Source organism: Podarcis raffonei, chromosome 5 (assembly GCF_027172205.1).
Source record: "Podarcis raffonei isolate rPodRaf1 chromosome 5, rPodRaf1.pri, whole genome shotgun sequence".
NCBI lineage: Eukaryota > Metazoa > Chordata > Lepidosauria > Squamata > Lacertidae > Podarcis > Podarcis raffonei.
In genome coordinates, this window is record NC_070606.1 from 19,918,799 (window position 1) to 19,942,243 (window position 23,445).

General features: G+C 45.2%; 1 long non-coding RNA gene across 1 annotated transcript; it reads right to left on the reverse strand.

Moving 5' to 3' along the window:
* Window positions 1–7,934: 7,934 nt before the first annotated feature.
* On the reverse strand, window positions 7,935–20,675 carry LOC128413746 (uncharacterized). The gene is made up of 3 exons (XR_008330429.1): window positions 20,464–20,675; window positions 9,307–9,410; window positions 7,935–8,347 (listed from the first exon to the last, which is right to left on the reverse strand). It is a non-coding gene; the product is annotated as an uncharacterized LOC128413746 (long non-coding RNA).
* Window positions 20,676–23,445: the final 2,770 nt, after the last annotated feature.

Here is a 23,445-nt window from a genome sequence, read left to right on the forward strand (position 1 = left end):
GGGTCGGAAGCGGGCAGAGAAGGAGGGGAGCTCGTAGCCAAAAGGGCTGCGCCGGCCGGCAAAGGGCCGGGGAAAGTTTGGAGAGGAGAAACGCACCATCATGATTTCCCGGTGGAAGCGGCAGGATTAGGGATGGCGAAGCGTAATTACGCACGAATTTCGCTGGGTGAGAGCTTCGGGGATCGATCGGCGGAAATGGGAATCAATTGGAATATGAGAAAGAGAGAGAGAGAGGGACCATCATTCATAGGCATAGATTTGTAGGGTTAGGGGGCGCAAATTACTTGCCTTGCCCCAGGTGCTGACAACCCACGCTACGCCGCTGGTTCTACTTAAAAGTAGCATTTTGTATTCTGCTAGTTGTCACTAGAGGGAAGTGTAACCCCACAGCAGCAGCTGAAACCAAAGATGCAGTCTCTCTTTAAACAATACTGCAGAAGGCACGTTCTCCAGCAATTTATGTTGCTGAATTCCAGCTCCTGCCAGCATGACCAATGGGCAGGGATGATGAGAGCCGTCCAACAACACTGGGAGGCTCCCAAATTCTCAATCTCTACAGTGGTATCTCGGGTTACCGTAAGTACTTAATTCGTTCCGGAGGTCCGTTCTTAACCTGAAACCGTTCTTAACCTGAGGTACCACTTTAGTTAATGGGGCCTCCCACTGCCGCCGGCACACGATTTCTGTTCCCATCCTGAGGTAAAGTTCTTAACCCGAGGTACTACTTCCGGGTTAGCAGAGTCTGAAACCCGAAGTGTTTGTAACCTGAGGTGTTTGTAACCTGAGGTACCACTGTATTAAATAAAGCAGAGGGGTCTCTTGGTTGTATTCTTAAAAAAATAATGTATTAATGTTTCATCCTTATTCCACAGTATTAATGGCTTGAATAAACATATTTAAAAGGGGCCAATGGATTTGGTGCAAAGTCAAATTGGTCGCTGTGTAGAGAAAATAAGTTATTGGCACCTGCCAATTCAGAGGAATGTACTAGTGTAGCAAGCAGTATTCCCCCACAGGCACAGCTTCTGTGCAGAGAGCTAAAAGACAGACTGAAGATCGGGGAAAACTTGCACAGGGCCTAGGACAGGAGGAGAGTTGTGGTACAACCAGTAGTATAGAGCTCTCCCACTATCCTGGTTGGTAGAAGGAAGGGCAGTTTGGCTTCAGATACCTGAGAAATAACCATTTGCATTGTGGAACCTAATCCCTGTTTGAGCCTAATCTGAGGGAAAAGTCAAGAGGGGTACAACCCCTGCTCCTATTGCGATGAGGGTGAACTTTTGCAGTGGGTGGTGTTTTGCAGCCATGGAGGCTCCCAATGTGGTTGAGAAGCCTCCTTGGATGCAAAGGGCTCTCATGAGAGAGGGTGAGCTTGGGAGGACAGGCAAAATAGCTCTGCCGCATTCAACCAATGCCTGAAGAGGATGCTTGAGGTGCACTGTTTGCTGTGAAGAGGTCTAGCAGTGTGCCTTTTCCATTCTCAGTACTGTAAGAGGAAGGGCTTCATCTGGCACAATTCTTCCCACATAAGGAGTCCTCTCCAGGCATGGGCCTTATGATCCTGTTTAACAGCGGAGTTTCACAATAAAGGATGAAGTATTTCAAGAAATGGAATATGGCCACCCCTGTGGAAACCCTTCCTGTCTTGGAGATGTTAAAGAACCAGATGATCTCTCCAGATGAGGAGTTGGTAAACTTAGTGAGGCACAGACTTGTGCTTTCATCCTTTCTGATTTTTAAACAACCAGAGGAATTTATGGTGCTGCAAGATCCATTAGGCAAATCATTCTGATTTTACCCCATGCTAACTGAACATGATGGGATTTGTAGTCTAATACAGATGGAGAGCACCAGGTTGGGGAAGGCTGTTCTAAATGGTATCAGAAAGGATTGCTATTATGAGCCAAAGAGACTGTTATATGCTGAGATGATGGGTTCTCTAAGAGAACTTATTTATTGAACATTCATCCTGATTTGCTCACACAAAATTTACACAGAGGTTGGATTCAAAGGTGGGTTTGTTGTGCCTGGGTGCCAGAGTGCAAAGCTAAATTTCCAAGTGTGCACTTTAATCTCTCCTGCAAAATGGCGACAGTCTGGAGATGCCCCATATCTGCAAGTTAAGAACCATTTTGTGGCTATGGGGATAGAAATGTTGTGGTGTAGTGGTTAGGAATGTAAATTATGAGGTTCAAATGTCAGCTCACCCATAAACCTCTGGGATGCCTCTCATCCTGGCCTGCCTTACAGACTTTTTTAAAGGTTCGCCAAGGACTTGGTTTGAAGATTTTTAAGAATGAAATGGAAAAATCAAAGTATTACAAACAATTCTATGTATCTCCTTTTCACATTCTCCCAGTTTGAAAATCAAATGTGTTCTTCAGAACAAATGTGTGTTTAAAGCACAGCCCAAATAAGTATCAGCCTTTCATAACCTGGATTTAAAAACCCCACAACAACCCAAAAACCATGCTGAGTTTTGCAAGCTTCGTGCTGTGATGATACTGTGGGTAACCCTTTTTCCTGTGGGAGGTGAAGCAATTATGTGGAAGGTATTGATGAATTGGAGGCTTTTAATGCTGTTCCTACTGTGTGTTGAAGACACCTTCATATCTCCTGCTGACCTTGCTACATCTGTCATCTGCAGAGGCTGCAATCTTAGTGATAGCTGCCCTACTTCAGGCTTCTTTGTTAAGGCCGGGCCTTGCTATCATCTTATAAGGTTGTTTTTCACGTTTTACTATTTTTAATAGACTGCCTTTGAACGTCAGGTTTCCTTTCGGACTATTATCTGTAGAGGAAGCGCAATTAGAAACGGCGAGGTGGTCAATATTCCTGCAGCTAACTTTGTTCCGGGACGCAGGTGACGCTGTGGTCTAAACCACTGAGCCTAGGGCTTGCCGATCGGAAGGTCAGCTGTTTGAATCCCCGCGACAGGGTGAGCTCCCATTGCTCTGTCTCAGCTCCTGCCAACCTAGCAGTTTGAAAGCATGCCAGTGCAAGTAGATAAATAGGTACCGCTCCAGCGGGAAAGTAAACAGCATTTCTGTGCGCTGCTTGGGTTTCGCCAGAAGCGGCTTAGTCATGCTGGCCACATGACCCAGAAAAACTGTGGACAAACGCCGGCTCCCTTGGCCTATAGACCAAGATGAGTGCTGCAACCCCAGAGTTGTTCGTGACTGGACCTAACTGTCGGGGTCCTTTACCTTTTTTTAACTTTGTTAACTGCATCTTCACTGTCCGTTTCGTATTTACAATCATTTTACAGAAATGACATGGATTACTAGAAAAGAAAAGAAAAAATGTAAAGAAAGCAAATTATGTCCTGGTGCTGCTTACAGGCTTGAGGCAACGGAAATTTTAGCTTAGCTTGTTGAGATGCGTGCACTCAGCAGAGCAAGCAACAAACCCAACTTGGCAAAGTACAAACCTAGTTTCAGACCTGTCTGCATTCCTTTTCTTCCCCCCATGCTTTGAGAGGGCCCCAGCACTCTTAAAAAGCAATGCAATGACTCGGTGTGAAGTTATGCTTCCTTTCAAGGAGCAAACATGAACCAAGGAAGGGTCATACTTTCTTTGCATGATGGAGCATTCGGTCTTGTGGGCCATGGCCACCTATCAACTGATATGAAACATGTCCCAATTTTTAGACAGTTCTCGAAAGCATGTCAGAGTGCAAGTAGATAAATAGGTACCACTCCAGCGGGAAGGTAAACAGTGTTTCCGTGCGCTGCTCTGGTTCGCCAGAAGCGGCTTAGTCATGCTGGCCACATGACCCGGAAGCTGTACGCCGGCTCCCTCGGCCAATAAAGTGAGATGAGAGCCGCAACCCCAGAGTCGTTCACGACTGGACCTAATGGTCAGGGGTCCCTTTACCTTTTTAATATCGGGACTCCACTGTCAGAGGCAGTCTATCTCTGCATACCGACGGCTGGCTATTGCAGGTAGGGAGAGTGCTGCTTGTGTTTTCCCCCACTGGGGCTTCTGGCTGGCCACTGGGAGAAGAGGATGCTGGACTAGATTGGTCTTTGGATTGATCCAGCAGGAGTCTTCTGATGTTGGACTACTTGCATGCCAAATTTCAGGCCCCTGGGTACCCTCAAAATGTTGTGAGATTTACAAAAGGGACTAAAATACATTTTCAGCGGGAGCAAAGCAGGTATATATCCAGCAGGGGACTCCATAACTCTGCAACAAGGAACGATTGCTTCTAAAATATCCAATGGGAGGATGTATGTGTGTTTGGGGAGAGAGGGCCTAGCAGAAGGATAACAGAACCTACCAATCCATGATGAAATATTGCCAATTGAAAGCCTTTCTTTTTTATATTAAAAAAAATGCTATTAAAAGAGTTTCATTTGTTCATTTCCCCCCTCCCCCATCTCTCCCCCCCCCCTCGGGCAGCAGCAGATTGATGGGAATTTTGTTTACATTTTGAAGAGCTTTGTTGAGAGTACTTCACATGCAAAGTCTACTGAGCTCCCTTTGCAGGGAATAGTAGCTTATTGAAATGGAGGCGCAGTCCCTAAAGGAAAACATACTTCATTTGTAATGAACGTTATGTCTGCAGAAACTAATGGCACAACCTCCTCTTCGGTTTATGCGAAATAAAGCAGGCCATATGCTGCTGCTTTTCAGAGTTTGGGGTTTTTAATTTAAATGTTGTTTAATGAATATTCAAGCCCATTTGCTCGGAAGTTGTATGTGCATATGTGGTTTTCTCGTCTCTCCTACCCAACCATCACGTTTTCCCATCCTTACCTAGAGGATTAAGCCATTAGAACCAGGGTGTTATCACACACACACACACACACACACACACACACACACACACGGTGCTTCCTCCCTGAAACTTGCGATATGCAAATGCTAGGGCAGATGAGAGAGTAAATAAAGGCATTCAGTGAGAGTCTAGTGTCCCTTTTTTCTTTTCTTTGTTTTGATTTGTCATTAAGGCTGAGAGGAGCTTATTTTAACAGGCCCCAACCACCATTTAAAGCAGAGAAATATTCTTGGCGCTATCACCACAGCAGAGTTCCTTTGCCATACCTTAACACCCTGTGCTTTCTGCTGGTTGGTGGTTCAAATCCCCGCCACAGTGGTTAAAATCCTATGTCCCAGCTCCTGCCAACCTAGCAGTTTGAAAGCATGCCAGTGCAAGTAGATAAAGAGGTACCACTGTGGCGGGAAGGTAACCGGCATTTCTATGCGCTCTGGTTTTCATCACGGTGTCCCGTTGTGCCAGAAGTGGTTTAGTCATGCTGACCACATGACCCAGAAACATGTCTGTGGATAAATGCCAGCTCCCTCGACCTGAAAGCAAGATGAGCGCCGCAACCCATAGGCACCTTTGACTGGACTTAACTGTCCAGGGGTCTTTTACCTTTAACCCTTTCAGAAGGTTACCTATCCTGAGTTGCACCTAGGGTGTTTGGGCTGTTCCTCCAGGACGATTGTGCGATACATCAACACACTATCAACATGAAAAGGTGCATCCCTGTGACCTTCTAATTGAGCATACATCCTGATTTGCTTGCAGGGACATTAGACAGCAGTAGGCTATTTGATTTGTTCTGATTTGTTTGTGGGGAAGTTGGATAATGTGTCTAAGCGAGGGTCATATCCTGCACTTTCCAGTGTATCGTCCAACCCTTTCATTATTGAAAAAAGTCTGATGTTTGGATGAAGCAGGTTTGTTGTGTGAGGCCTTCCAAGCAACTAGAATGGCACACAACATGCATTTGGCGTTATGTAATCAAATCCCACCTGAACACCCTGACAGTCTGGAAATACCCATAGAGTGGAGATTGAGAACTTGCCTGCTGTCCCCAGTCACTATGCATTGATTGGCTCCATGTGCCCAGTCATTGCATCTGTTAGCTCTCCATTCTCAGCTCTCAGCCCAGAAAAGGGCCCCCAGGCACACACAATTTATGTACTTGTGAGCTACTTGTAGACACCTAGATTCTGGGCACGCAAAAGTCTACTTCAGACAGTCTTCCATGCCTATAGATAGGGGAGAAGGACCATGTCTCCTTGCCTCACCCTCAGCTAGGGACAGCCGTATTAAAGAGTTTCAGATTTTTCCTATCTTAAATTCAGTCTGCCTCACTTCCACATACATTTGCAATTCTTTTTTTAAAAAAAGGCTGTAGGAAAATGCAAATGCGTTTTTCTCCACGTGTATCATAATATGTGAACTTGGCCTAATGTATACATTTGGCAAGCAATTTTCTCTAAATGGAATTCGTTTTGGTTCATTCTTTTTGCTAACAGGTGCATTTTAATGTGCGCTTTCACCTTACATGTGCTCCCCCCCCCCAGTTCACATCTTTTGGATGGAGAACTGCTTTGCGAAATCCAGAGAAGCACTAGGTTTGAAAGATTGCTGTGTTGTGGTTCATCTATTGGATTTGGGTCGGGCAAAGCAACATAACATGATGCAAACACGTCTCCCCTACCCTTCCCATCAGCTCTGCCTGCCTTGCCCTTCACCATCCATGCTTGGGTACAGTGACGGATTTATGTATAAGCTAAACAAGCTATAACTTAGGGCCCCACTCCCTTGAGTCCCCCCTAAAAAATTAAGGGAAAAAACCCTGGATGTACATTTCCAAAATATAAGATAAAAAACAAATAAAACGAAACCTACATACAGCACCCGTGTTTTGTGTTGCGTAGGTTCCTATGATGTAAGAAATGTGTCCCACCTGCTAGCCTGCTCCCTAAAATATCACTGGTTTGCTCATTTCTATATATAGGGCGCCTACATTCTGCATGGACTTTTCAACAACTGCTTTGATAAAATACTGTACATAGTTTGTTAAGTGCAAATGGCTTTAGATGCCGATTAGGTCCATAAATTACCATATAGCATATATCCAACACAAAAAACAGTGACAATTTGTTGTTGACAAAGGACAGCTGGACATATAAAGGGCCCCATTATCCTCAGTAGCTTAGGGCCACATTAGATCTAAATCTGGCCCTGCTTGGGTACAACACTGCAAAGAGAGGAGTTTATGTGTGTGTCCTGTCCTATGTGTGAAACCCTTTGCAGATGTCACATGGAATGCATGGATAGGGCTGGATATCGGGGTTGGGATGAAGAAGCCTGGACCCACTCCGTCCTCTGCACTTACTCTGAACACATGGAAGACTGTCTGAAGGTAACACCTGCATGTGGAGGTGCAGGGCCACTGGGAGTGTGAGTCTCCTTCTACACACTGATAGTATGCACAGATTATTAACAGTCCTTGTCTGGTTGCCCTTTGCATTCCAGATCCTCCTATAATCTTATTCCTTTCGTGGTTGATCCAGCTAAGCTAAATGTGCCTTGGTTTGACCCCCACCGCCAACAACCTCCTCTGAAGCAATTTAATGTGATGGTTAAAACAAAAAGCTACTTTGGCTATTCTTTTTATCGATTCTAGCCCACCTTTCCTTAATCGAGCTCAAGGCAGGGAGCATGAATGATCCAAGCTGGTCTCCTCTCCAGGTTCAGCAGGAGGTAATGCTTCATGGGTCCTTCAGGCCACGCACTGGACTGGAATGATTTGATTTATGGATTTCTCTCGCGTGCCATCTTGCCATTAACCACCTTTACAAACGCTCTGTGACAGTAAGTGCTCCCATTGTCGCTTCTGAAAATGCCCCGAGCTAGTTGGGGACAGAAAGCCCACAACCAGGATGGAAACATACTCAGATGCTCCACAACGACAATGAGGACTAGGAACTCTCATAATGTTAACAAAGCAACCCTGGAACAAATGCCAGGCAGCTAAACCTATGCTATCTCTGATTTTAAATTATGACCAAGCTGTGTTCCTTCTGCGGGAGGCAACCGATGTGGGGGAACTCTGGCAATCCTGATTTCTAGCCTTCCTGAGCCCAGATTATGAAGCTTCGACGATGCAAGGCGGGGTGGGTGGGAATACTTTAAAAGGATGTTTATTTGGCTCCTCTGCCGTTCGAGGAGTTTTCTTCTTCACCTTTCCTTCCCTCACAACAAACACAGACGAGCTGAGGGAACAAAACAAACACTTGATATGATAACCAAGCCCTTTGGAGACGTGCGGCATTAAGTGTGGAGGCAGCCTGTTTTGTGACAAACTTAAGGCTCCCGCGACGGATGCCACACTTGGGGGCTTTCTCATTCCGCTTCTTCCAGGGTTGTCGCATTAATGCTAAAGTGGGCTTTACATGCTTCTCGCGGTGAAATCTTTCAGCCTCTTCCTTAACTCTGTGTAGACAAGATGAAAGGGACTGTCGGGAGCAGTTGTACTTCACAGTAGTAGCCCTCAGGATAAAGATGAGGCTGGTGACAACCTGTCAGAACACAGCGCTCCTGTTTACATGCGGATAAAAGAGAAGGGATGCAAATGAGAGAGAGAGGGAGAGACGAAAACAAAACCTGTCTGGTGCTTGGGGCAGAGTTGTGGGATTTTGCACACCCCTAGCAGCTAGGTAATGATCCACCCGCCAACTCACAAGCAATTTCCATAGAAACAGCATATGGTCCCCTGATATTGACTATTGGAAATGCCTCCACAGTGCTCTCCATCTTCAAAATAACCACATGATGATGATGATGATGATGATATTTTGCCCTGGGCTCTTTTGAGAGGAAGGGAAGGGTAAAATAATAATTAATAAATAAAACATCATGACTTCCATGTTCTTACTATTTCTAGACAGCTTGATCAATGCCACACCAGCAAAGCTAACTTTAGACAAAAGCACTGGTTTTTAGACTCAGGAATAGTTAAGTCCCAGACAACTACCAAGTCCAGTGTATTTTTTTTTATGGTTGTAGCATTGCCTTTGCTTCCTTCCAAGGGCTAAATTACTGCACGCAAAGAGGGGCCACATAAACACAGAGGAGTAAATCAAAGTAATTTAGCTGCTTTGGTTTTAACTTCTTGAGACATCAAGTGCTTCCAAACTCCTTTGTATGGCTCCTGGTTTTGGCTAAGGCCCGCAGCGGTTCTCAACCTGTGGGTCCCCAGATGTTGTTGGACTACAACTCCCATCATCCCTAGCTAGCAAGGCCAGAGCTCAGGGATGATGGGAGTTGTAGTCCAACAACATCGGGGGACCTAGAGGTTGAGAACCGCTGGCTGGGGGTTTGGATCATGGCTGCCTTCCTGGGCCTCCAGCAGATAATATCTTATCAGCAGTTCCATTCCGTATGATAGTGGAATCAGGCACCTATCCTTTGGAGCATAAGCTGTCATTCTGCATTGTCTGAGAAAGTGTGGTGTAGTGAATAAAAATGATGTATCTCTGTTCAGCCATCAAGTTTACCTCAGGCAGCTAGGAATGTGTGAATCTCTGTCTCAGTTTTCTTCAGTTCCTCGTTTTTCCTCACTTAAGTTCAGTCCTTCACATTTCCACAACAGCTTGAGAGTCTTTAAAAAAGAAAAGATAAAGATCATGCCAATAAATCAGCTTTTTTCAGTGTGAATTTCTCCTAATACACGTGTGCAATTCTGCCCAACACAAACATTTTTGCAAAACAATGATATTGTGCAATATTTTCAGCAATATTTTATGCACACTTCACTGCAGTACATATGTATTTTTGTATGTATTACTTAGCTAGAGAACTCCAGTGCAAAATTCAGAAAAGTGCAAATTTTGAGGGACAGCTGTCTTTAGGTTCTCATATCCTTTTGGGAAGTGTGAATTAGGGAGGTTTGCCTTTCAGTGCAAACCGGTTCAAATTCCCACCTCATCCCTATGCTCAACCAAAGCTGCCACATAGGTGCATGGTAAGAATAAAATAAAAAAATAAAAAAGGAAATTGCACTGAACACCTTAGATGCAGGGTAATATTATTGTGATTTTATGCATATATAGATTTTGGTGTCGAGAAAATTGCTGCCTGAGGCAGCCACTTTGCTTAGGATGCTTCTGACTCCTCCCCATCTTCAAAATTAATATAACATTTGTGAAGTCGAACACTGGGTCAGCCGTCCATCTTGCTTCACCCTCATGCTTCCGGTGTGATGCCTGCTTTTCAGGTCCATAGCCAAAGGGAACCTGTCCTCCTCCCCAATTTCGTGAAGGTAAGTTGCGATCACGTTTACTTATATGGGAAAGCGTCAAGGCCGTTTTCTACCCAGTTGCTCACTCAGAAGTAAACTGCGTCTTGATCAGATCAAGTCGGTAATGCTACACTGGGCAAAGGATTTGGGACATAATGTTCAGACGGCAGATTGGGAAAGGTTATGGAAATCAGATTTGAAATTTATGGCTTTGAATTTATGGCATTGAAGGAAAATTATATGAAAATAATGTACTGGTGGTATTTGACTCCTACTAAGTTAGCAAAAAAGGGACGCGGGTGGCGCTGTGGTCTAAACCACAGAGCCTAGGGCTTGCCGATCAGAAGGTTGGCGGTTCGAATCCCCGTGATGGGGTGAGCTCCCGTTGTTCAGTCCCAGCTCCTGCCAACCTAGAAGTTCGAAAGCACATCAAAGTGCAAGTAGATAAATAGGTACGGCTCCGGTGGGAAGGTAAACGGCGTTTCCATGCGCTGCTCTGGTCATTCTGGCCACATGACCTGGAAGCTGTACACCAGCTCCCTCGGGCAATAAAGTGAGATGAGCGCCACAACCCCAGAGTCATCTGTGACTGGACCTAATGGTCAGGGGTCCCTTTACCTTTAAGTTAGTAAAAATGTATAAGACAAGTTCAAATATCTGCTGGAAAGGTAAAGAAAAAGAAGGTACATTTTATCATATGTGGTGTGGACTTGTAAGGTAATAAAAGCTTTCCGGGAGATCATACATGATGAAATGAAAAAAAAAAAACTTAAAATAACCTTTGTTAAGAAACAAGAAGCCTTTTTTATTAGGAATTGCAGGTACTGACATACCAAAGGAGCAGAAAAGACTCTCTATGTATGGAACAACTGTCGCCCAGATGTTATTAGCCCAGAGCTGGAAAAAAGACAAAGTCCCTACCAGAGAAGAATGTCAACCCAAGCTGATGGACTGTGCCGAGATGGCAAAGCTGACTGGAGGATAAAAAGATAAAAAAGGATAAAAACTTTATAAAACCTAAATCCGGCCCTGCTCCTGACCAGTCTCACGGCTTCTCAAGTGTTACCTTGATCTTCAGCCAAAGAGAAAAGACCAACAGGACTGGCGATCTTCAGTACAAAGAGGAAACCCGATCCATTTCAGTCCTCTCACTCCCAGCACCCTCTGCCTCGCTGCCTTGCAGGAGAGGATGCTGCGAAAGGAAGCCACAAGAGCCGGTGAACCAAGAGCTACCAGCAATCTTTCCTGATTTATTACTTCATTCATTAATCCATATATGAAGCGCAATTTAGGATAAGGCTCAGAAATCCTTGCTGTGACATGTTCTCGCATATTTGATAAATGATTCCTCCGGCAGAGGCTTGAAGGGCATCTGCAGTAAATTGTGCTGAGATCTATTTTTCAAAACACTCCTGCACTTTCCTATCAAATTAGAGGATATCCTTTAGATAAGGGTAAGCGATGAGATTTCTATCGCACGGCTGTGTGCCTCATAAGTCACAAAAATGGAAGAAAGTGAGAAACCCTCCCAGTAAAAATGTTAGCTTTCTTCTCCCACCAGGGATGGACTGGGAGTTGGTCAACCAGTCAAGCAGGAAACAGAAGCAGCCCAGGATACTTCCGTCCCCCCAGATGGATGGGTGGGACTCCTGCTCACTTTGGTCTGCTTATGTATAGTCAGTGTTAGTTTCAGGATCTTTTGTGAAGGTGTTTGGGCAAAATGATCTTGGTGGACCCCCAAACCTGGGTGGGTCCACTTCTTCCTGCTCCTTGCTTTTCCACAGGCATCTGGTTGGCCACTGTGAGAACAGGATGCTAGACTAGATGGGTCATTGGCCAAAGCGAGAAGGCTATTCTTATGATCTTACATTCTTCCTCTTGCCACTGCCTAGTCACTCGCTCTTCCTGTGGACAACCAGCCTCATATAACCTACATAAGTCTAATTAATGCATGAAGGGGTTAACACCATAGAGTAAGCTGTTCTACCAGGCTTAGCTTTGTCACTTTTCCTTGCCTTGGGAGGATATACGTAATCAAGCCTATTGTTGTATTCAGTTTACTTTATAATTCAGCGTGTGAACAGGTCTGAGCTACTTGCTCCACCTCAGCCGCATGGCTCTCACCAGCCATTCTTGAGCGCCTATACCAATAAGCTAGGCATTTTTATCACAAAGCTAAATTTTACTGCCCATGCAACTTTTCTGACTGGTGTATGGGAAAGCACGTGAACCTGACCTTTGGAGAGTTTGCAAGAAGACCATTTAAAAACTTATCAAATGCATACCTTTGTGAAAATAATATGCAGAAGTGCATTACATATGGGAAAACAGCTTGCAAACATGCACGTATTAGGTAAAAATACATGGAGTAAGAAAACAATTGCATGTATTAGGATGAGAAAATGCTGACAATTTTTCTCATCACAGCTTTCTTTTTCAAGCAAACTGATGTGGAAATGTGGCAAATTGAGTTTATGGTTGGAAAAAAAAGAGAAACCAGGAGAAACCAAAATTGGCAGATTCATTTATCTCTAATCACTGCTAGAGCTGTAAAGATAGGTGGTGTTGTGAGGCTCCCAGCTTTTCTTAAGCATGTCTTCCCTAGGTCAACTGGCACCACCCGTTCTGTCTGTGCAGCTCCCTCTTTTATAGTAACTCTGCACCTTTACTTCAAAATGGAGCAGTAATGCACCCACTTGGCTGGTCTTGCTTCGTGGAGTTAATTGTAGAGAGCCTTGCATAGTTACAATTGAATTAAAATGTCCTGAGCCTGACTGGTTTCAGGAAGCATTAATTATATCTCAGTAAGAGGAAATGAAAACCCCATCAATTCAGAGTTCAGCTCTTTAGGCCCAGACAAATAACATTAAGGTGACATTAAGAGTTCAGACTATATATCTCTGACTAAAAAGTAAAAAACGTTCTTACTTGCTTTGGAAGCAATAAATGCAAGGCCTGCAAAACAAGGCACTGGGAGCTTCTATTGGCTGGCATCAAAACCTGAAGACCACAACATTTGTCTGTAGTACAGAAGTGCTTGGATTAACTGAGTTGGGGAAACCTTTTTGGTATGAGAAAAGTGTAACGCACCACCTCCCCTGGAGCCAGTGTGGTGTAGAGGTTAAGAGTGGTAGTCATGTAATCTAGGGAACCGGGTTCGCATCTCCGCTCCTCCACATGCAGCTGCTGGGTGACCTTGGGCCAGTCACACTTCTCTGAAGTCTCTCAGCCCCACTCACCTCACAGAGTGTTTGTTGTGGGGGAGGAAGGGAAAGGAGATTGTTAGCCGCTTTGAGACTCCTGAAGGGGAGTGAAAGGCGGGATATCAAATCCAAACTCTTCTTCTTCTTCTTCTTCTTCCCCTGACACTTTCATACTCAAAGTCCCACTTCCCAAAGCTTTTTTATTTTATTTTATTTTACTCACAAGGAAACAAAGGCTCAATTACACATATTTGTAACGCCCAGTGAACCACAGAAAGTTAAAACTTCTCCTGAAGTTCAAGGGCCTTTTGTGTATGTTTTAGAGCAGGGTTGCAGCCCTCCAGAGGTTGTGGGACTCCTAACTCCCACCAATCCATCCAGCAGCGACAGTGAGAGTCAGGACCGGCCCGAGACATTTTGACACCTGAGGTGAACCACAAACTCCCTTGATGAATTTCAGGCATTGTAATTTACCCCTGACAGAATTACAGTTCCCTGCAACCCTTAACAAATTACAGTTTGAGGGAAGAGTGTGCTTCAGATGTGCTCTAAAGGCAGCAATGGTAGGCCTGGCAGCTAGAAACCATGGCAGTGATGGGGGTAGACACTTATTGAGAAAAGGGGGACCGCTCAGGATGGAGTGGGGCTAGTTAAACATGAGATGAGATCAAGTATCCCAAAGGTCTCGTTCAAAGGTTAGTCTTGCCCAAATGATGCTATGCTTTCTTCATTCTTCCAGCTGGCATCCTTCATGATATGACCGCACAAGGCATTGGCTATTTCATCTGAACCTGTTGCAAGCCCCGACAGATGGCACTGGGTGATCTTTCTAGAGTGGATGAGAAAAGTGGTGCAGAGAAGAAAAAGCAAGACCCCTTTCTTGCAATTGAAGGTCTCCAGCAGTTTGCTTGATAGCCTATCTTAAGCTCACCAGAGTCAATGAGCCATTCTAATCTAACTAATTAAGACCCTCAGCTTTTAAAGTTAGAAATGAACCAAATAATCTTGGTTGTCTGCACAATTCCAGTAAACACAAGCATCAACATCATCACTCTTTTCCTTCTCTTCCAAAGTCCAAAGCAGTTACATTGTTCAGATCCAAGAGCCTTCTTCTTCCTTTCACTGTGCTGACTGCCTCCTTCCCATAAAATCACCCTAATTTAGCAGCTTTTTTAAATAATAAAAAAACCCCACACCTCAAGCAAGCTGATGAGTAGCAACTGAAATCTTCCCCCATAGATTCCAAGGGAGATCTTGGCACAAAATCCAGTGACAACAACCCATTGCATTTCACCTCTTCCAATGGGCTTTCGCAACACCTGGCCCTTCAAGCTGAATGTGGTTCTCTGGCCATATGCTCTTTGGCGGCCCCCAGGGGTCTTGTGAAACCTGCTGGTTTTGCTGTCTGCCTGGAATTGCAAGAATAGGGGATTGTCGAGCACCTGACAGGGCACCATAGAAAGCTGGTTGACTGTGTTTGGCTTGGTGGGCCATCGGATGAGCAGTTGTAGAATGAGGATGAAGAGAGGAAAAGGAAATCATGGATTTGGAGAGTGTACAGAGAACCATGACTCCTATATGTTCAACAGAAATGAATGGTTTCCAAACTGTTCTCCCTGACGTCAAGTCTAAGAACTTTCTTTTGTTGGAATAGTGAGATTCTCTGAGCACTGGCATAGCATGCCTGAGGCTGTGGGGGTGGCAGCCCTGGGCACGTGATTCCGAGGGCACAAGAGGGCACAACCAGGTGCCCCCATGATAGATGCCCTGCGGGGAGACAAGCTGTGCCAGGGCCAGTGTTATGTACTGAAGTTCTCACCCTGGGCCAGCAGGGGGATACTGTAGATAGTTCAGGTCCACATATGCAAATAAGGGATCGAAAGTGACGTTCAGTGATTGGATAGTTACAGAAAGTTGTTACAATTACATTGTTCTGGAGCTCTATATAAGCAGGCTGGCTGAACCCTTCAGTTCAGTTCTGTTCTGGCCTGTGAATAAACAAGAGCTGTTTGAAGAATTGCTGTGTCGTCTGATATGTTCACCCACAACTTAACAGCCAGGCCTTTGGGTATGGGACAACACTCCCTTCTCCCAGAGAGAAAAGAGAGTGTGGCTCTGCATTGGCCATCTGAGCTACCTGCCCCCACTGGAGAGAGATAAACTGCACTAGGAATGGGGAACTGGTGGCCCCTCACATGCTGTTGGCTCCCCCACCCCTAACATTGGCCAGCTCTGGAGGACCACGAGTTCTCTATCCCTAAATTTCACTCAGCTCATCCAGATGCTGCCTCTGAACAGAGATACTCTGTTTAGCTATCCTGACTAATATCTGTTGGTAAACTTATCCTGTATTGATTTAATTTTTTTTAAAGCCATCTAAGCAATCAAGAGGTAATTGAGATCATTGACTCAGTTGTGGCGATGTGCTGATGGGAGACACCCGTGCATAGCTACAATGAGCAAATATGTCCATTTAAATTGCAGCCTTTGTCTTCCTCTCTGCAGTGCTTTTGTTCCTCTTAATTCTGAGATTTATGTAATATGTAAAAGTTTTGAATCCCCACCTTACGGACATTTAATATATGTTTGTAAATTGGTCTCAGCGTAGCCTGCTCTCTTATCCTGAAGGTTTGAAGGCTGATAGAGTAATTTCTGATCTCTTCCACTGCATCAATAGACATTCACATAAATTCATGTGGCAGTTTAGAGCCAATTAAAATTTATAAGCCACAAGGAGTGAGTGAAATTCTGAGGATTAATTTACTCACTGGAGTATTAATCTGTGTAATGTAGTAGGTTATCCTCCAGTAATCTTGGCTATGCAGAGATAGGGAGATACATTTCCTTGCATGTTTTACTGTAAATGCAGTAATTAGTCCCACTGGGCCAGCGAGCTCGAACGGCTATGGCGGGTGCTACCGGCACAGCCTCAGCATGAACTCTGAGAAGGAGAAGAAAAGAACCAAATCAGCAACTTGAAACCGAGCTGCATTCCTAGGGAAGGAGCCACTTCGCCTCCCGTTCTTCCTGCTGTGTGAGTGTGAGATTAGGCCGAGAGGAAAAGGCTCAAAAATAGGGTACGATGATGACAAGGCGTAGCCTCCCTTCTGCCACCAGCGCAGAGCAAAAGAGAGACATGTCGGGCACCCCTCCCAGAAAGATCTCAGTGACAGGGACTGAGGCATTGCTACGGCTCAGGGTGTCCTTGTCAATCTCCTCTACGAATGAATGGGACCAGCAGTGAAGCAGCTCCCCCAAGAGCGGCAGCAGTGATAAAAGAGGGTCAGTCAGTAGAGCAATGGACTCTTAATCTCAGGATCTTGGGTTCAAGCCCCATGTTGGGCAAAGAGATTCCTGCATTGCAGGGAGTTGGATGAGATGACCCTTGTGGTCTCTTCCAACTCTATGATTTTATGAAAGTTCAAACCTATTTTCCCCTCTTATTCTTTCTCTGTTCCTTCCTGCTTCCCCTCCAAGTTAGTCCAAGTGTGAGTTTCCATGCAACTGTGCTGGCTTCTTTGCTCCAGCTTGTTGTTGTTGTTGTTTAGTTGTTTAGTCGTGTCCGACTCTTCGTGACCCCATGGACCAGAGCACGCCAGGCACTCCTGTCTTCCACTGCCTCCCACAGCTTGGTCAAACTCATGTTCATAGCTTCGAGAACACTGTCCAACCATCTCGTCCTCTGTCGTCCCCTTCTCCTTGTGCCCTCAATCTTTCCCAACATCAGGGTCTTTTCCAGGGAGTCTTCTCTTCTCATGAGGTGGCCAAAGTACCGGAGTCTCAGCTTCAGGATCTGTCCTTCCAGTGAGCACTCAGGGCTGATTTCCTTAAGAATGGATAGGTTTGATCTTCTTGCAGTCCATGGGACTCTCAAGAGTCTCCTTCAGCACCATAATTCAAAAGCATCAATTCTTCGGCGATCAGCCTTCTTTATGGTCCAGCTCTCACCTCCATACATCACTACTGGGAAAACCATAGCTTTAACTATACGGACCTTTGTTGGCAAGGTGATGTCTCTGCTTTTTAAGATGCTGTCTAGGTTTGTCATTGCTTTTCTCCCAAGAAGCAGGCAAAACCTACACTTGGAATGGCTTTTCTCCCCCAGCTATGAGTGATACACTTTAAGCTTTCTTCATCCTTCCAACCAGCAGTCTTATCAGACTCTTTCTTTCCGCACATCTCTGCAACGTATTTACCAGACTCCCAACATCTGGTTCCACCTGGAAAGGAGTTGATTCACCCAACTCCATGACTGACCCAAGGACTAGCAGCAATCTGTTTCATGGACGCGACTCTTTTCCTCTAACCTTTGGGCTCGTGGGCTCAGCGTGTATGCAGATGTTAGAAAGGTGTGTGCCAATAAAGGTAATAAAAGATGTCGAAAAGAAAGAAAGGAAACCAATGTCCCTGCTTCATTTGTCCATTATCCTCTGATGTTAGCCCAGCTTTCATCCTCCCTCTTCTTAAATCCGTAGGTGACCGCAGGTTGGCAAACGGGTTCCTGGGTTATTATCTTGCTTTATTGCCTTTATCTAGCATGGTCTTGGGGATGGAGATGCGGCAGGCAAAGGGCAGAGCCTGCCGAGTTGCCTTCATTATCTAGATGACATGAGAATTAGCCCCAGCGTCGCCCTTCCTTATAATGAGTGTCCTTCATCTGATATCGGCGCCCCTTGCAGACCTCTTTTTAACCACAAAACCAGGCAGTGGCCCAGCAAATAACTGCAATTTTGTCCTTAAACAAAGAAAAAGCACCCCAGAAAACTGAAAGATGTATTTCTCCGTAACATTAAGTAGGAGACTGCGCTATAGAAAACATGGAAGATATAAGGATTATTCAGTGGAATGGAACTGCATTTCAAATGGGATTTGCATCTGCACTGTAGCCTTATAAGCATCCCTTGGGACTCACTGGGGCTTGTGTCTCAATACATAAGACCATAAAAAGGAAAGCCACTTCCGAGCTAGAGAGGAGGTGGGGTTGCGGGCTTCATGCCCCCTCCACGTGCGCAGGGGCTGGCTCTCAGCCTCCGCATGATTGAGGGAATCCCCGGGCGCGTCACCCCTTGGCCAGCCAATCGGCTGGCTTGGGGTGTGTGGCCTGCCCTATTTAGCGCTGGTGTGGCCGGGGATCTCCCTCTTTCGACTGCTTCAGCTGCTCCGGTTTCCCACCCTCCCTCCCTCCCTTTAAGGTTCCCTTTGACCTTGCTATGGACCTCGGTTGGTCGCCGTTAAGGGGCCTGGTAGGAATTTTTTCCACTTGGCAAATTGGCACCAGCCATTTGGTTTTTCGCCTACCTCGTAGCGTCACAACTTTCTTGGCATTGGCGGTTAGGCATTGGTAGGGGTATTGTTATGTAGATGGAAGGGGGGGAGGAAGCGCTATCACCTCCTCAACATATTGAAGGGTAGCCTGATAAAGGATTCTGGGGGGCATGGCCCTGTCCGAAGCCTATGGAGGTGAGGGCCTAAGGCACACCCCTGAGCGGTGACCTCGGGGGAGTTCCTAGTTGATGTGCATCAGCAGGACTCCCCCTACTGGTGGTTAACTGTTCCCAGACTTTGAGCAGACAGGCTGAAGCTGGATAGTCGATTAGGACCAATGCCTAAGCCAATACCGCTCATTACCTGTAACCAATAAAGTTGTGGCCATTTTAGCCCATTAACCTAAATAATTGCATCATGTGTCTTTATTTCTGCTGGGGGGTGGCAGAAACTTGCCACTCAACCTGTTGGATCTGATCAAAGGTCTGTCTGGTCTAGCATCCTGTTTTCAAAGCAGCCAACCAGATATCCATGAGAAGCCCATAAGCAGGACATGAAGACAAGAGACTTCTCCTGCTCTTGACTCAAAGCAAGTGTTGCCCTTAGAGAAGGAACCAGATCTCAAACCCTCCTCCTAATGCCACCATCTCACCCACACATTGAGGCTACACAGGTGTGCCTATCTAGGGCTTGGAACAGGTAGCATTTCACAAAAAGTCACCTTGAAACCCAGCAACCAATTTTTTGGTTCAAGGACCACACAACTACAGCTCCCATCTCATCAGGGCCAACATCTAAATGATGGCTGCTATCTCACTGGCACACCATCATGCTGGTTAGGGAGGTCACCACATGGCCCCCAGGCCTAAAGGTGAAAACACCCATTACCAAAAGCCACCCACGCTTGAAAGATATCCTGGTATGAGAGGGTATCTGCCCATTCCACAAGGAATTTTCCTTCCCATTCCAAATTCCTTCCCAGCCCTACCACCAACGAAAGTGTTTCACCATTTCCTCCAAATCTAAATTAAGATGCGTGCATTTTTTTTTTTGCAGCGGAACTCCCCAGTTTATATTCAGAAAAGGATTAGCAAGTCTGCCTGCTGATGTAGAAATGATTGCATGCCCAACTCCTTTCCCATCTCACAAATCTACTGAACGAAACAGCCATGTTGGGGGGGGGGGCTTACATTTGAAGACGGAAAGGACTGAGAGCCAGACTTAGGACTGACCTGACATTTCAGGATTTCAGTGGGTTTCCCCAGCCCAATGGGCACCTATGGGGGAGGCAGTCCTCCTTGCACCCCCATGAACCACAGACACCCCCCGAAGTGTCCCTATTTTCCAAGGACAGTCCCAGATCTACAGAAGCCATCCCAGTTTCTGATTTGATCCCGGGATGTCCCGCTTTTCCTTAGGACGTCACTATTTTCATCAGAGAAATGTTGGAGGGTATGGAGTTATGTGACCCCCGAGCCAAGGAGATACAACCTTTAGAAGACATCTGAAGGCAGCCCTGTATAGTTTTATTATGTTTTTATATATGTTGGAAGCCACTCAGAGTGGCTGGGGCAACCCAGTCAGATGGGCAGGATATAAATAATAAATTATTATTATCATCATTCTGGAATGGAATTATTTTCATCGTAGAAATGTTTGAGGGTATGGAATCATAATCATCAGCTTTCCTTTTTTTCCTTCTAAAAAGAGCCAGTTTCTAGCGTTTATAGAACTTGAGACATGAGGCAAACAGGCACTGCTCTCCTAATTTTTCTGAGAAAGTAGCCTGCCTCCTCACTCCCTGCCCTCCTTTATTACTTATTATTTTAAATTTTATTTAGATCGATATATCACCCTTCCTCGAAAGATCTCAGGGTGGTTCACAAGATAAACACCTAAAGAAGTAGTTAAAATAAAAAGAGCAAAACATGTTTTACTTTGCGCACCTTCTAAAAATATTCCTGGGATCTCAGGAGGCCTGGTAAGCAACCCAAGAGGGAACACCATACACACAGAGCCCTATTGGGGTCTTCCTTTTACTTATGTGTAAGTAAACATGTGAGGGTAAACAGCAGTGTGCTGCCAAGCCCCACCCCCTCTGGCATGTGAGCTTTACCCAGTTTACAGCTGGCATGAATGTGATGGCAAAGGTCTGACGTAGAAAGCCTCCTTTACTTGCTGATGTTTTTGACGTGATGTCACAATCAGGGCTCTAAGTCACACAGGCAGCTTCCTAGAGTAGAGCTGGCACCCTGATTGGTCATGTTTCCACTGGGAAATCAAGGCACAGCGGAGACTGGTTTCTTTAAGAGAAATGGTTTATTGTTCACATAGGTAAAAAAAGGTAAAGGACCCCTGGATGGTTAATTCCAGTCAAAGGTGACTATGGGGTTGCGGCGCTTATCTCATTTTCAGGATGAGGGAGCCGGTGTTAGTGCACAGACAGCTTTCCGGGTCATGTGGCCAGCAGGACTAAACCACTTCTGGTGCAACGGGACGTGATGAAAACCAGAGCGGATGGAAACGCCATTTACCTTCCCGCCACAGTGGTACCTATTTACCTACTTGCACTGGCATGCTTTTGAACTTCTAGGTTGGCAGGAGCTGGGACAGAGCAACGGGAGCTCACCCAGTCGTGGAGATTCAAACCGCCGACCTTCTGATCGGCAAGCCCAAGAGGCTCAGTGGTTTAGACCACAGCGCCACCCGCATCCCATACTATTCCATATTGTTCCACACCTGGGTCTACTTTGGAGAGAGTTCAGAGCATTACAATCTTCGTGTCTGTCGCAGCCTGCCAATATGGTTCTGCCTTGCATGGCCTTTGCCTGGAGTTCTGGCTCCACCTTTCTCCTTCTCAAGAACCATTGCCCAACCCCAACACCCCCCCGCCTCCAAGCCTTGTGTAACATAACACTTTCACCTTCTTTGGGCACAGCCTGCCCCCTCCCCTGTTTTCCAAGTCCTAGAAGCCGAAATCCTAAACTTTCTCCATCCACCATGGGAACTCCCCCCCCCCCCGATTCTGTCCACTGGCAAAGAATCTCGTCCCCATTATGGTTTTCACTGATGTGTTAAAGACTTGCTTCCAGAATCTTTTGTCATTCTTAGCCATTTCTACCTCAGATGCCTGGCCTAGCATCTTCCCTTCAATACGTCAAATATCCAAATTCTACCACTTATTAATTTCTAACACTCACTTGCTCTAGCAGTTTTAAGTTAAGGTTACCAGATTTTTTTCAATGAATCCAGGGACACTTTTCAACTTCAGTCGGAATGATAGTGGAAATGATAGGGGACTGATTTGTAAATCCGGGGACTGTCCCCAGGAAATGGGGACATCTGGTAACCATATTATAAGTGCCCCTGCACCCCCAAACTCTGTTACCCCCCCCCAAGATCTATAACAATATCTTGACTTTGCTCCACCCTTTGAAAACAGCTGGGTGAGTTGTGCTGGTATTTAAATCTGAAATGTAGAATTTGGGTCCTGGCTAGGGCTGGGCGATATATCATCCAAAACTGATCTGAATTCCATATCGTGATAATCAGTTTCATAATTTTTGACCTGTCAATATATTGTGAATCAGGATGCATTTGTGTGTGTGCATGCTATGCAAAAATCACAATGTGGGAAAATGCTGCTTTCGATTCCTGCAGCCCCTGTTAACTCTGCTGGCTTAGCTCTCCTCTGCAGGGGGCAGAGAATCACCATAGCAGGCTCTGGCAAAAATCATGATGCAGGAAAAACTGTAAAGCCAGTCAATGCCTCTACACAGCTCTATCCTTATTTCAGACATTGTGATATGTCAGTATATTGCAATGTTGAAAAACAGATATCGCCCAGCCCCAGTCCTGACCATGTATACCAAATTTCATTCCCATATAGCATCTATCACTAATCATGGGAGACATCATGTTTCAAGCAAGCAAGCAAACAAACAAAGAGAGAATGCCAAACAGACAAAATCAGGTAACCACTTTTGCAAATCATAGGCAAAGGAGCAAGTTCACACCTTGGCTAACAAGCTACCTTCTTGTCAGGGGAGTAAAACAAACAGCCATGTCCCCATTAGTGGGTGTCACCAAAGGCATCCAAGCAACAAGGCAGGAATGCAAATTAAAAGCAGGTCAGGAAGGTGATCAGGTAGCTCAGTAACCAGCACACACAAGCATCGGCAAGTCATCTCTCACAAGATGCTGCTCATTGTCATTCAACTCCCCATAGTGTTCTAAAACCTAGATGATCAGATAATAAGAGGTTGAGTGGGATGCATAACATCAAACTGATTAAATTTGTTTACAGATAATTCTTTCAAGGTTCCAGGAATATCATGTAATTTTCAAGGTTTATTTCCAACCGATTTTGTGTAATGTATTATTGACAACATCCTTGTGGACCATTTCTACAATGTCATTCAGGATAATTATTTCACAACAGATTTTTCAGAGCTCCTGATTCCTGTTGGGATTTGCTTTTGCATAAATTATGACACAGAATATTTAATCAGAGCCCTGTTAGTACCCCATGGATTGGTGTTTTGTTATTATTATTATTTAGGAAGGAGGAGAGGGGCGGAGGATGAGAAAGGGATGGTTTTGTAGGATTTCAGCCACAAACACATTTTCCTCCTCGGCGCGGTTTTCTGCAGTGCAACGGGCAAAATGCTATCCTCTAGCACCTTTGGTTAATAAAGCTTAAAAAAGAAAAGAAAGGGAAAGATGTGCAGGCATTAATCTTCAAACTACTTTAAATTAAATATTAATGTAAACAGATCACAAAATGCAGGTTTTTTTTTTAAAAAAAGCATTTTCAGCTGCATTTTTGTTTTGATTATTCCAAAGAATGTTAGTCCCCTTTCGCTAGCAATGACAGAAGAATAATAAAACTGAGAATTAAGAACTGTCTTAATATAAGTTGGGACCAG